The sequence below is a fragment of the Colias croceus genome, chromosome 14 (genome assembly GCF_905220415.1).
Source record: "Colias croceus chromosome 14, ilColCroc2.1".
NCBI classification, from domain to species: Eukaryota; Metazoa; Arthropoda; class Insecta; order Lepidoptera; family Pieridae; genus Colias; species Colias croceus.
Window position 1 is genome coordinate 2,489,448 of NC_059550.1, and position 12,630 is coordinate 2,502,077.

At 31.8% G+C, this 12,630-nt stretch overlaps 1 non-coding gene across 1 annotated transcript; it reads left to right on the forward strand.

Annotated features, from left to right (window-relative positions):
• Positions 1-10,459: 10,459 nt before the first annotated feature.
• Positions 10,460-10,577, forward strand: LOC123697627. The gene has a single exon (XR_006752257.1). It is a non-coding gene; the product is annotated as a U5 spliceosomal RNA (small nuclear RNA).
• The last annotated feature ends 2,053 nt before the right edge of the window (positions 10,578-12,630 follow it).

Below are 12,630 nucleotides of genomic sequence, written 5' to 3' on the forward strand. Positions count from 1 at the left end.
CGTGGAAATGTACAGTAAATAAAATATAAGCATATAATATCATAAATTTACATGTATTTCCATTTATATTAATATTAATTCTGGTTTAATGTTGATGAAGTACTTCTGTCCTCAAATAATGGCGCCTGAAATTATGCAATAGCAAATATCCTTGCATACGTAAATTATCTATACATATAATAAAATCGTAGGAAAGTCAAAACTGTACATTGAATATTTTTTTAAAAGAATACTTGGGCCGTGATCTATAATCGATATAGAAGCCAAAAACATAGTTTTTAGAATTTTTGTCTGTTTGTCTGTTTGTCTGTTTGTCTGTTTGTCTGTTTGTCTGTTTGTCTGTATGTTTGTCCGAGCTAATCTCGAAAAGTACTGCATAGATTTACTTCAAATTTTGCATGAATATTACTAACAGGACGAGTGAGGCTATAGGCTACATATTATTAAGCTATCACCTACGGGGGAGGAGCTGTGAACCTTTATTTTTCTTACGTATTCCGTGTATTACGACAGCGTACAATCTAAATACTCATGTTTAAATGTTGTTTTTGAGTAAGCCACGCTAATATCTAGCTTTTCACTATAAAAACTACGTCATTTACGTAATTTTGGCAGAGAAACAGTTAAATGAATCTTAGCAGTATTACGACAAATTTGAAACAGCGCCATCTATGATAAAAATCAAACACACGTTAACTATTGGAAATTAATAATCAAATGACGCATATATAAATGTTGTTTGACAATATCCAGATTGACACTATAAACATTATGCCATTTAAGTAACTTGGGAAGAGAAACATAGTTTTAAAAAGAAAGTTGTATAATGTTAATTTTGTAACAGCGCCATCTATGAGATTTCGTAAAAATCAAATCAATTTACATGTTAACACTACTGAACACAATGTTAAAAATTAATAATTTAAATATAATTATGTTATTTATTTATTTAACTCTTTAACCCATATCTTCCGTTCCCTATAAGATATATTTCGTGTAAATAATAAATATACTACATTTTTTTTTAAAGTGAGGGTAGATGTTTATTATTTTAAGTAAAACTAGACACCATTATCTACAGTTAATCTAATGATTGTGTTCATTAGTTACAATTTTAAAAATCTTCGTGTTTTATAAATTTACTAGCTTACCGCCCGCGGCTTCGTCCGCTTTATCTAAAACCTAATAAATTATATATAAAACCTTCCTTTTGAATCAGTCTATCTATTAAAAAAACCGCATTAAAATCTGTTGCGAAGTTTTAAAGATTTAAGCATACAAAGGGACATAGGGACAGAGAAAGCGAAATTTTATACTATGTAGTGATATTTATAAAGCAATTGAATGCCATAAAACCAAAAATATCAAATGCAATCTTCGTGTTTTGTGAATTTTCACCATCATGCGTTCCCACAAAAGGTAAGTTGTTACTTATAGGTATTTATTTTTTATAATGATAGCAATTCATGTTTTTTGTTGGTATTATATTAGACTTTTAGAATGAAATAATAAAATGAATTCTTTTATTATTTTGAGGTGCATTGGGAACAGTAGTTTTTGATAAAATGTTATTTGTAAGTAGCTTTTTTATAGATTTACAGTTAACTTTTGTTTTTTTTTTTTAACAGATTCAATGCTCATAAAATTATATCGCCTTTGAAGGACGATTTATGCTGATATTTTTACTACACCACTTGAAAATTGATGATTAGATGATAAATAGCAGCGAGGATTAAGTGGAAATTAGTAATCATCCGCTTCGTCAATTTTTGACTGAAGTTAATGTCCAACGTCCCATGATTCAATCATTGGAAGTGTCTCGGGAAATTTTGGAGGATATTTTTCAGGAAGGAGAGGAGGGGCAGCCAACCACATATCAAACTACTACGTTTTAGTACCGAAAAAAATGTTATTGCCAAATGAAACGTAAATTTTGCACTCACAACTTTACAAGTACCTAATGTTTTTATTTTGACTTTGCGGTTATCTGATTATAATATTTATCGTTATGGCTATCGAGGTACCGACCGTACTGGGATCAGAGTACATGATATACGGTTCATCATCCAGGATTGCTAAGAGCATTCTCATATCTACTGAAAAAGATGTTTTCTTTGAATCGTAGTTGCTTCATTTATTTATTTTTAATCATTTTACATAATATGTTTTATATTTTATAAATATATCATTTTCATTATTTAAGTAGATAAAATAAATTATGTAACGGTTTTATAAGAAAACACATTATATTTATTAGGCGACGGTGATTTCTTCCAGGCAAAAGATATTCATCAGCTCAATTAAATTGAATAGTATGTTGTTAGTTATTCTTTAGATTCACAATTGTAATGAGCATTTCCGTATGCAAGTTGTATCGTAGTTTAGATATATCATAGTTTTTACATATTAAAGTTCCAACAAAACCCTCAATTTTTTGAGTAGAGTTGAGCAAGATAATTTGAAAAATGTGCCGTGTTAAGTATTATAGAAAAGGTTAGTTCGTTGGTAATTATTATTTCTTCTTCATTTACATATTGTTAGTAAAAATAAACTGACTAACAGTCAATGTAGTCAAAGTATATTTTAACTAATACTACTTAATATCTATTATGCTTATGTTCAGTATTTATCTGTATTATTATTGCTTGACAATTAATATATTTTCATGTCGTATACCAAATTATAAACATAAGTTTGATGTGTAATTAGCTGGATTTATTTTTACACACTCACAGACTTATATTTTATGTTAAAATAGTGTTAATAGTGTAAATCATAATATATTTTTTCACAATTAAAAATAATCTTTTTTTATGATGGTGTTGGCATTGAATTAAACCGCGCTGTCGTTTCGTTCACAAAAAGTGATGTTATGAGGAGCATATTGGGTCCTCATATCATACAAAATCTGTGCGAAAACAATAAACACGTGTGAGGCCCTCACGGCAGATCGGGACGGTATGACGCGAAGTGGTGACAGCGTTGTCACTGTATCGCTCTTGCCACGCGCGCTGGTCAACAGACTTATTCGATAGTTCAGTTTTGTATTAAGACCGCTGTGACAACCAACCCGTGAAACAACCAAACCCGGTCTCCCCTACTATCCCGTGAGACCGAAACCTTCACTGAGAGGGTATGACGTCTCACAGCTGATCGCAAACGGCATATTGTACTATCCCGTGAGACCGAAACCCTCACTGAGAGGGAATTACGTCTCACTACTGATCACGACAGTCAGACAAAATAAAGTGTCACGTATTTTTTTTTAAACGACGAATGACGAAAAACGACCTAATCGCGGACGAAGTCGCGGGCAACAGCTAGTCAGCAATAATTTTTAAATCAATTCTAGTTCTCTATGTACTCATTGCGATCACTACGTTTATCTAAAGAACTTTTTTCTTTTCTCAAAAACGATGGTGCAACCACTCCATATTGCTCGATGCTTCCACCCTCTAACCGCTTTGACGTTCCCAAAAGTATTGAAAGAGGGCTTTAGCTACGTCAAAGTCCATATTCTAAAAGAATTACGCAAAAAACTTTCCCAGTACACTCACTCGTAAAACAAAAAAGTATTTCCGCGAAGGAACTTTGTAAATTATCGAAATTTCTCTACAATAACAGTGAACTTTAAATGTCTCAAATCTTGTAACCGACTCTTTTGATTTCAATAAAGTTTCCTCTGAATGTTTATGGACAATCCACGATTGAAATTTGACGGAGTTATTTAAATGGATCCGAAGTTTCCTGATTTAATTAAGAGTTTCTGTGTTTATAATTTATTGAATCACGAAATTTTAATCGTTCGTTTGTTTCAATTTAATTTCTTAAAAAATACATCAATTTTCTGTTTAGATAATAGGTACCTAATATAAGTACGTATTAGATAGGTACCTTTTCACTATTCGAAACGTGAATACTCAATCATTACCCAAGGCTTACTCCTACGCTTGTTAACATAATAATATAAATTATGAACAGAATTTTCCTTTAAATATTATTTGCCAAATATTATTGATTACTCGAAATAAGCTGTTTAAATCGAGTGGTGCTCAGAGCCAATAAGTCAAGTGTTCAGATAACTGAATGGTTTTATTGGAATTCCTCGCAGGTCAATCACCCGCACTCGACTTACGAAAAACTGGGGAAAAACTCGAACGAATCATGTGGAAAATTACTGAACGCACCTCTTGTACATACAGATCAAAAGTTCTTTATGGCGAAGGGTTGAACGCAATACTTGGCGAAATTCATGAGGAAATCTTATTGCATAAAATAAAAACACTGCATAAAATAAAAACGATGTACGATTTATTTAGCTTATATATATATATATATACAGATTTCGATCGTAATGAATATTTTGTGTGTGTATCGTGTGTTTTACGATTAGTATTTTAGTGATATTGTCTTTATAAACAATAATTATTAATACATCTATAATAATCCTTTGTGAGTATTTTCATTTTATTAATCAATCCAATTTGAACTATTGCATAATATTCACTTAAATTTACTGAAAATTATATTTCTTTTAATTTTATATAAGGGATAAAAACCTGCAAACTGAAACTGGTTACTGCGGTATAAATTGTATTACGTGCTACGTTCATAATATTATTATTGTAAAAGTAATATTACATTCATAGTTTGAAACTTACCATGGAAAAAGTACCTATTAACTATTATTAAAACACAATATAGACTTTATATTTTGAGCCACTACCTATCATATCATAATATTAATTCTCTTTTGTAACTTTAACAGCTTATTTAAAATAATATCAAGGATGATACCATTTTCCTTAGCTATTACATGAAAATTTTGTGATTATATCATGAATATCGTATAAAAGTTAGATAATAAAATATGTATCTTAATTTGGCAATCGTTTTCTCTACTTCGCTTGGCACAGTATTGAATACAGATACGAAATATTTTTGTTTATTTGTTGTGATTTCAATATTTCCTAGAATATCGTTGTTTAAGATTTTATATAAACAAAACTCATTGGCACGAGGCTGTCTTGAGATTTCCTTATTACTTATTTAGGTATATTATTAATACGCCTATGAAATACTTAAGTGAAAGTTTGCTTCAGTCGTTCCGAATATTACGCTTAATATTACACAGAATATATAGCTGTGAATATGTATTATATAAATATACTTATCTTAAAAATCTATGACTTACATTTATTCCCGTTAATCTATCTAAAACAAATAAAAACCGTAATGAAATACATAGTTAAATAAATAAAACCGGCAAAGAAAAGTTTTACTTGATGAATCCCTAAGTATTTTTATACTTTACAAAAAAGGCTGTTTTAACAAAAGTTTTTTTTTTTATAACGAAGTTACAGGGAAGTATTGATTTCAGGATTAAAGTGTACCTCAGTTTTCATACTTTTAAAACTTGAGATCAGTTCCCCCTTACATTCTAAGAATAATCTTTCTTTTTCAATCTGTTCGATTTTATTTATAAACTTTTATTCTCTAAAAAAGAATCTTCATAAAATACACAGTAGAAGGTATATAAAACTGATTTTTTTTTAAAATGTTTTACGTAATAGCGTAAGTAAAATATATTATTTTCCGTCGATCGTTATTGCATACATTTCACGTGGTTTTACAAATTGGAAAATGTTCATTATTTTTTTAATAAAAATTGTACTCAAAAAACAATGTATAAAAAAATATATACTACTAGCGGTCCGGCCCGGCTTCGCCCGAGGTACATTATTATTTCGCAATAAAAAGTAGCCTATGTCCTTTCTCGGGTATCAAAATATCTCCATACCAAATTTCATGCAAATTGGTTCAGAAGTTTAGGCGTGATTGAGTAACAGACAGACAGACAGAGTTACTTTCGCATTTATAATATTAGGAAATAATATTGTAATACTGTGATATTAGTATGGATAAGTGAAATACGAAACCAACATTTCATTACCTAGGTACACGAACTAAAATTATTTGGCAAGCAACATGGCTTCGACGATGGAATTTCCTCCGAACTCACCGAGTACCTACTTACATTTAAGAAAGTTTAGTTTGCAACTCGTTACACTAATGCTCGATATTTTTGTAGTATTAAATGTAATACTTTTTGTATGAAGATAAAAAATTGTCAGTTTGTCTTTGTCATCATCAGCCCATATTAATTCTTGGTAAGTATATAAAGGAATAATATATAATTATTATGTAGGTATGTATGGTCGATAATGCTATAATTTTTAGTACAAACGCGCTTCGTAGATGTCAGAAATTGATTTGGTTTGATTACACGACACGCCGCTTTAGAAATTAAAAATTTTTAGCCGATTTTAAATGCAATTTATCCATTATTTTATTTTCCCGACGTTTCGACGTTGGGGTAGACTGCTAGTCTTAGGCCCAGATTCATAATATTGACTACTTTACAGCAAAAGAGTCTTCACAAAGTAAACTTTGTATGACCGAAGTTTACTTTCAATATATTTAATTTCAGAGACAATTGCTTGACTTTCCTTAGAAAAGTACGGCCCAAAGTAAAGTACAGGGAAAGACGTGTGACTATTATTATATAATATTAAACTTACACTAGATGGCAGATATGTCAATAATACTAGAAGAAACGTTGATTGTTTCATAGTGTTTGAGAAAAATACATATTCAAATTCAAAATTCCAATTCAAATTGTGATTCACAAGTTATAAGGGTTATTACATTGTATGAGGTGATCCGCTGTGGTCTGCCATGTGGCGTACAATTTTTAAAAATATATATATATATACGTATGCGTATGTAGATAAAATTAAATTTGTGAAAGCTCTTCAAATTTCCAACCCATTAGGTACATACAAGTCCCATACCTTTCCAACTGAAGCTCTTAGGACTATGTAGACCAGCCTATTATTAGCCCACTAATATCATAACACAACATTAAAACAATCCACTTCAATTGCCTTCAAACAAATGGTAAAATATACGGAAACTTTGTCATTTGAACGGCGCCTTCGTTCGGTAAGAATTGTTTAATGTAGTGAGAATTCGACGTCATAATCGAAGCGGTGGCCCGTGATCTCTATACAGTACATGGTCTATATTCGTTACTGGATGATATATACTGATTATATATTTAATAAATATTAACTTTTGTGGGGTATTTATCGTGAGATGTACGTATTTTAGATCACATTTTGAGGATATTTTTACTCTTTTGTGATGTGTGTCTTCTGTTTAGCTTCTAAGATATTGACAATTTTTATTTAACCAGTTTAAAAATTACATTGAAATAATAAATACGGCATCATGTCTTATACTTTTTTGTTACGGTTCAAACAAGAGTACATACGAAACCGGGATGAATGGCTATTATATTATCATAAAAACATTATTCAATCTGGCGTCAAATATTTTATAGTACCTACAAAATCACTAAGCTATTTATTACTCTGCAGAAGATTTTTTTTTTGTTTCGTCATTTTAGGTACAATTAATAGAATCTATAAAAGTTCTCGTAGTTATTACAATAACATCTCCCCTATGTTTGCATGTAAAAAGAGCCCTTGTTCTATAAACTATTATTATGACAATAAATAAAATTAAGCATATCTAGAAATATACGATTTTTAATTCCGTACTCTACCTATAATATATTGTATCAAAATATAGACCATTTTAAAAGCGCTCCTTAAATCTTTACGCATTACATTATAATGAAAATCTTACCTTCCAGAATAATCACATCACTGGTCCCTAAATTTACATTTTCAGTGAACGAGCATTTATTGCTATTTGATGTCACTTTGTAAGTCACATACTATTCGAGGAAGTCAAAGTTTATGCACGTAAAATATTCACACTTCATGTATCTTATACTAGCTTAACTCCCTATTTTACTTAGAGTTTAACAGGAGTTTAATATTCAGGATAATTATTAATTACTTTTTCATTTTAGTTAATATGTTCTACTGGATTATTATTAACTAGCTGTGGCCTGCTGGTTTACCCGCATTAGCTGCAGCTGCCATTCGTCTTAGGGTGATGACATATAGCCTCTAGCCTTTTCCGATAAATGGGCTATCTAACACCGAAACAATTTTTCAATTTGGACCAGTAGTTCCTGAGATTAGCGCATTAAAACAAACAAACAAACTCTTCAGCTTTAAATATTAAGTATAGATTAGGTACCTACTTCGCTAATTTTAGTTAGGTAATTGTTACGACATTTTTGAAGGCAAAAACCTGGTTTTTGGATTGAGGATTGACTTCATTATGGTTTGAGAAAGCTTATGTCACGTACAAGAAATAATTTATAGTTCAGGATACATCGCCCATTTTTGCAAGTGACTACTATCAAGCTAATTTTCCGTTTGTAGCTTTATTTTGATGAGACACCGAATAATTTCGTGTACGAAACTCTCGATTGTGGTAAATATTTATTACGCAATTTGTAGGACAATATGTCTGTTGAATTATATAAACATTAACTAAGTGAAAACAAAAAAATCAGCTTGTTAGTAATCATTTATGATGACCTCGTTATCGATACACTTTGGAAAGGGGGACTCTTTGAACCAACCATAGATTTTGTAGGACAAATATTTTTACGAATAATTTAGGTAATTATCTTGAGATTGAACAAAAAAAATTGAGTTAGTAATAAAAATTTGAGATCCATCAAATCAAAATTTTTTATCCTTATTATCTCTGTTAGCTACCACAATAGAGACTTTCGTACACGAAATTATTGGGCGTCTCATCAAAATAAAGCTACAAACGGAAAATTAGCTTGATAGATAGTCACTTGCAAAAATGGGCGATGTATCCTGAACTATTACGCAAATACGCAGCAATTAAGAATCATCAAATACTCAATCAGATCCCGGCCCATTGAATACTACCTACATAGCTTAACATGAAACAAGATTTCCAACATGTAAAAGGGCTCTACAATATTTGAGTAGAACATCAATTGAGCCTATTATACTTCTATTGATAATAGATACATTGAACAACATTCTGCCCAAGCTTTCTGTGATAGTAAAAAATATTATATAGTTTGCTTGCGTTATTATTGTTCTCATACACCTAATAACACACTCAAACTAAACTTATATATAAGTTTGAGTTGTAATTTAGATCTAAGCAAAGATTAATATTTTCCCAAGTTGCTGACCTGACCTATTCGATCTAGAGAAGAATTGTCAGGACTTCAAATTTGGGCAAATCATCAATACAACCACTTCAAATATATTTTTAATATAGGATATGCACAATGAAGCATGGTAAGTATAGCAAACAACAACTAAAAAAAATTGGTTGTCTGTAAAGTCGGTTTACTGACGATAGTTGAACGTGACAACGATTGTCCTTCTTTGTCGCTCGTTCCGCGCTCTCGCTTGCACCTCAAGCCTTACATGGAACGCCTCAGAGCGAGGTAACGCCGCATGAGTCATGTTTTTTCGGGCGTGCAGCCGGCTCTATCGAATTATAAGACGTTGTCACGTCAATAATAATAAAATATCATAAAAGTTTACGTACAATACAGGTACCCTGAATTATTACACGCGAAGGGTATGTCTTAGCAAGGACTGCCTAGAATGGGGCCCTTTGATCTGAATAAACGGTATAAGTTATACCGTTGGGTAATCTTAACTTTTATGATATGTGTATAAGATTAAAGTTAGCGGATAAAGGTACTCAGTGAAGTGTAATTCTATAGTTAACCATTTTAACGAGGGCTGTTATATTAAAAAGTGGACCGTTTTCTGTTTGAAGATTGGATAAGTTTAAGCATTACGCGTATTGCGTATGTAGAAATGGATTGGGTTTGATTGAAGACAAATGATAGAGAGAAATAAATATAAACATACTGTGGTCTGTGATATTTACAATACCTTTATAGACCTTTGTCAATTGTCTTATTCATTTATTTTTTTGGGGGTTATCTCATTCTAATACCCTATCAAAATCTATTAGCTGCTACAAAATATTGCTAAGGTACTGATTGTTAGATAATTATATAACCTAAACAAAAGCAAGTTTTAACTAGAATTATAGCACTGACTATTCAATATAAGCAGCACACGACAATATTCCTACTCGTATCACACAATTGAAGGCTTTACCTAAACTTCCTGAACATTATTTAACATAATTGAATAGAACAATATAATTATGTATTAACAATTCTAGCCTCTATGTTCTACCTTAATACTGCGGTCCTGATGTACCTGCTTTCTATACTAGTTGATATTTTCCATTAATATTTATTTAGAATTTCTTCTGAGAAACTGTGAAGAGCATTTCATTATTATAACATGGATAGACAAGGAACAGATAAAAGCAACAGATAAAAATTTAGTTACAATTCACGCCGCTAGATGTCACTCTTGTTGAAAACAAGACTTCAAGATGCCGCTATCAAAATTGTTTTCCCCTTACGTATATAGTCCCCAAGACCAGTTTTTCGTCACTCTGGTTTCCCTTCAAAACGTATAAATCTTTCGCCTTTTACTAAAGATTTCCGTGGAGGGGAACACTCAAATGAGTCTAACTCAATTTTTTAAAGCCTTACTTATAGTAAGGTTAATAAAATATAAAGAATACTACAAATAATTCTAAATCTAGGATGTTATGCTTAATTTCATCCTTATTGTTAGGACAAAAATGACAAACAAAAATAAAGGTGTTAATAATTTTAAATATAAACAAATTGCACATAAATAGGACAAGTGCATAATTCAGCATAATTCAATGTAACCTACATTTCTATAAAACCTGTTTTATTTAAAATAACACTGACATGCATGTCCTAAATAAAGTTTAAACACTGGAGGGATATAGCGGTTTCAACCGCTCTTAACCGAAGCTAATTATACTAGAGGAAAAAAGCTGTTTCAATAATTTAAATTGCAGATTGTATTTATTCACGCCGTTGTATAATGAGAAGGAATAATATTTTGTTATTGAATCGCATAACCCAGATTTTTTATAACAATATCTTATTCTATGTTCAGTTATTAGAAGAGGATTTATTGGGATGCAAATATAATATCTATGTAGAAATGCACTTTATAATTAGCAAATTTTCGAGCGGCTTGACAGGTGTGTCTGATGGCTGGGTATCCCTGACAAGTTCGTATGCAAATTGCCCAACTTATGATGTTAGCCGCGCACGTGACCACATACCTGGTAACCTGGTTGGTGGGTATAACGAGCTATATGGGAATTGAACTAATGTTTGCACCGTAAGTTCCATGTGTAATTGTAAATTAGTAGACCCTTGAGATACTTTAGCATTAGAAACTGAAACACTTTTAACTCTTGAAATGGTGATGAATTATCCGTTTCCACGAAATATTTTTATTGCCCTGTTGATATTTCGTTGTAATTCTTACAGATTACATTTTAAGAATTAATAAAATTGTCTTTGCTAGGTTCTGATGAAAACAGATTACACGTTTTATTACAGCTTTTATGAATTTAGAATTCTCAGATATGCTTCAGACTTTTTTACTAGAAATTTAATCATGAGGATAAATACATACATAGTTTGACGACACATCAACCAGCTTAAGAAGATGCTGAATCCATTATTTATTACCAAGTGAAGGTACCACATAAAAACTTTCTTATTAGAATGCTATCAGAATATTCACATAAGATAATCCATCAAATGCTATGAAGCCATAACTGAACACACTAAGCTAAAAAAAGACGTGTGTCACTCGGGGACTGCCGCGGTAAAGCTATTACATAGCATGCCTTCAAGCCACACCTCCGTGCCCGTCGGAGTGGGGAGCGTGAGGTTTTTTCGTTACGGAATTTCTGGATTTGGTCCCCGCGCTCAAGGCCCGCGATAGAGCTTCTATGTAATAGCTTAAAACTCATTATTTTCCACCAATTATCCCAATACTTACAATATAATAACAAACTAATCCCATTACGTAATCGCAATGAAGAACACATTCCAAGATAAGTCACATTCAGATCGACACCGCAACTTCCATGTAACTATTAATTTCAAGCATGGTTTGTCGTAATTATACGGCGTCTTACGTGACACGGTTCTGTCTGATCTGACGAACGTCAGGCGAACGACGGCACGTTCAAAGAGACCCATTGAATTATTCCACGTGACAGTTTGTCAAATTACACGCAGGTAGATGTCGAATGTCTTAAGTGTAGGTAAAGTCTGGATTCAAAGTGATAGGGAGTGCATGCTTATTTGCTTAATATCGTATTAATGTTTATGACACGACTATGTAATCTGACTAAAATATATTTTTCGAGCAGCATTGTGTGTTTTTATTGCTGTAGTATATTTATAGTTTAACATTTCAAGAATAATAACAGTGTTTTTTAATTGTTTTCTTAATTTTCCCTTCCTCGTTACTATCATTTAAAAACTCCACGAGTTAATTGAAACAGAGAAGAAAATACCAAGAAAACGTTGCGACAGCTTCTTGCGACATTACTACTATCCAACCTAGTCTTGCAATTTAAAAATGACATTAAGAGTGGGCATAAAGGCAGAGAATTTCTAAAGTTATGGGCCCCGCCCTAGCGCGCCATGCCGCGCGCAATCTTTCTTCCATCATACACTCCGCACCCGGCTCATCGTACTTACGTAAAGTTCAT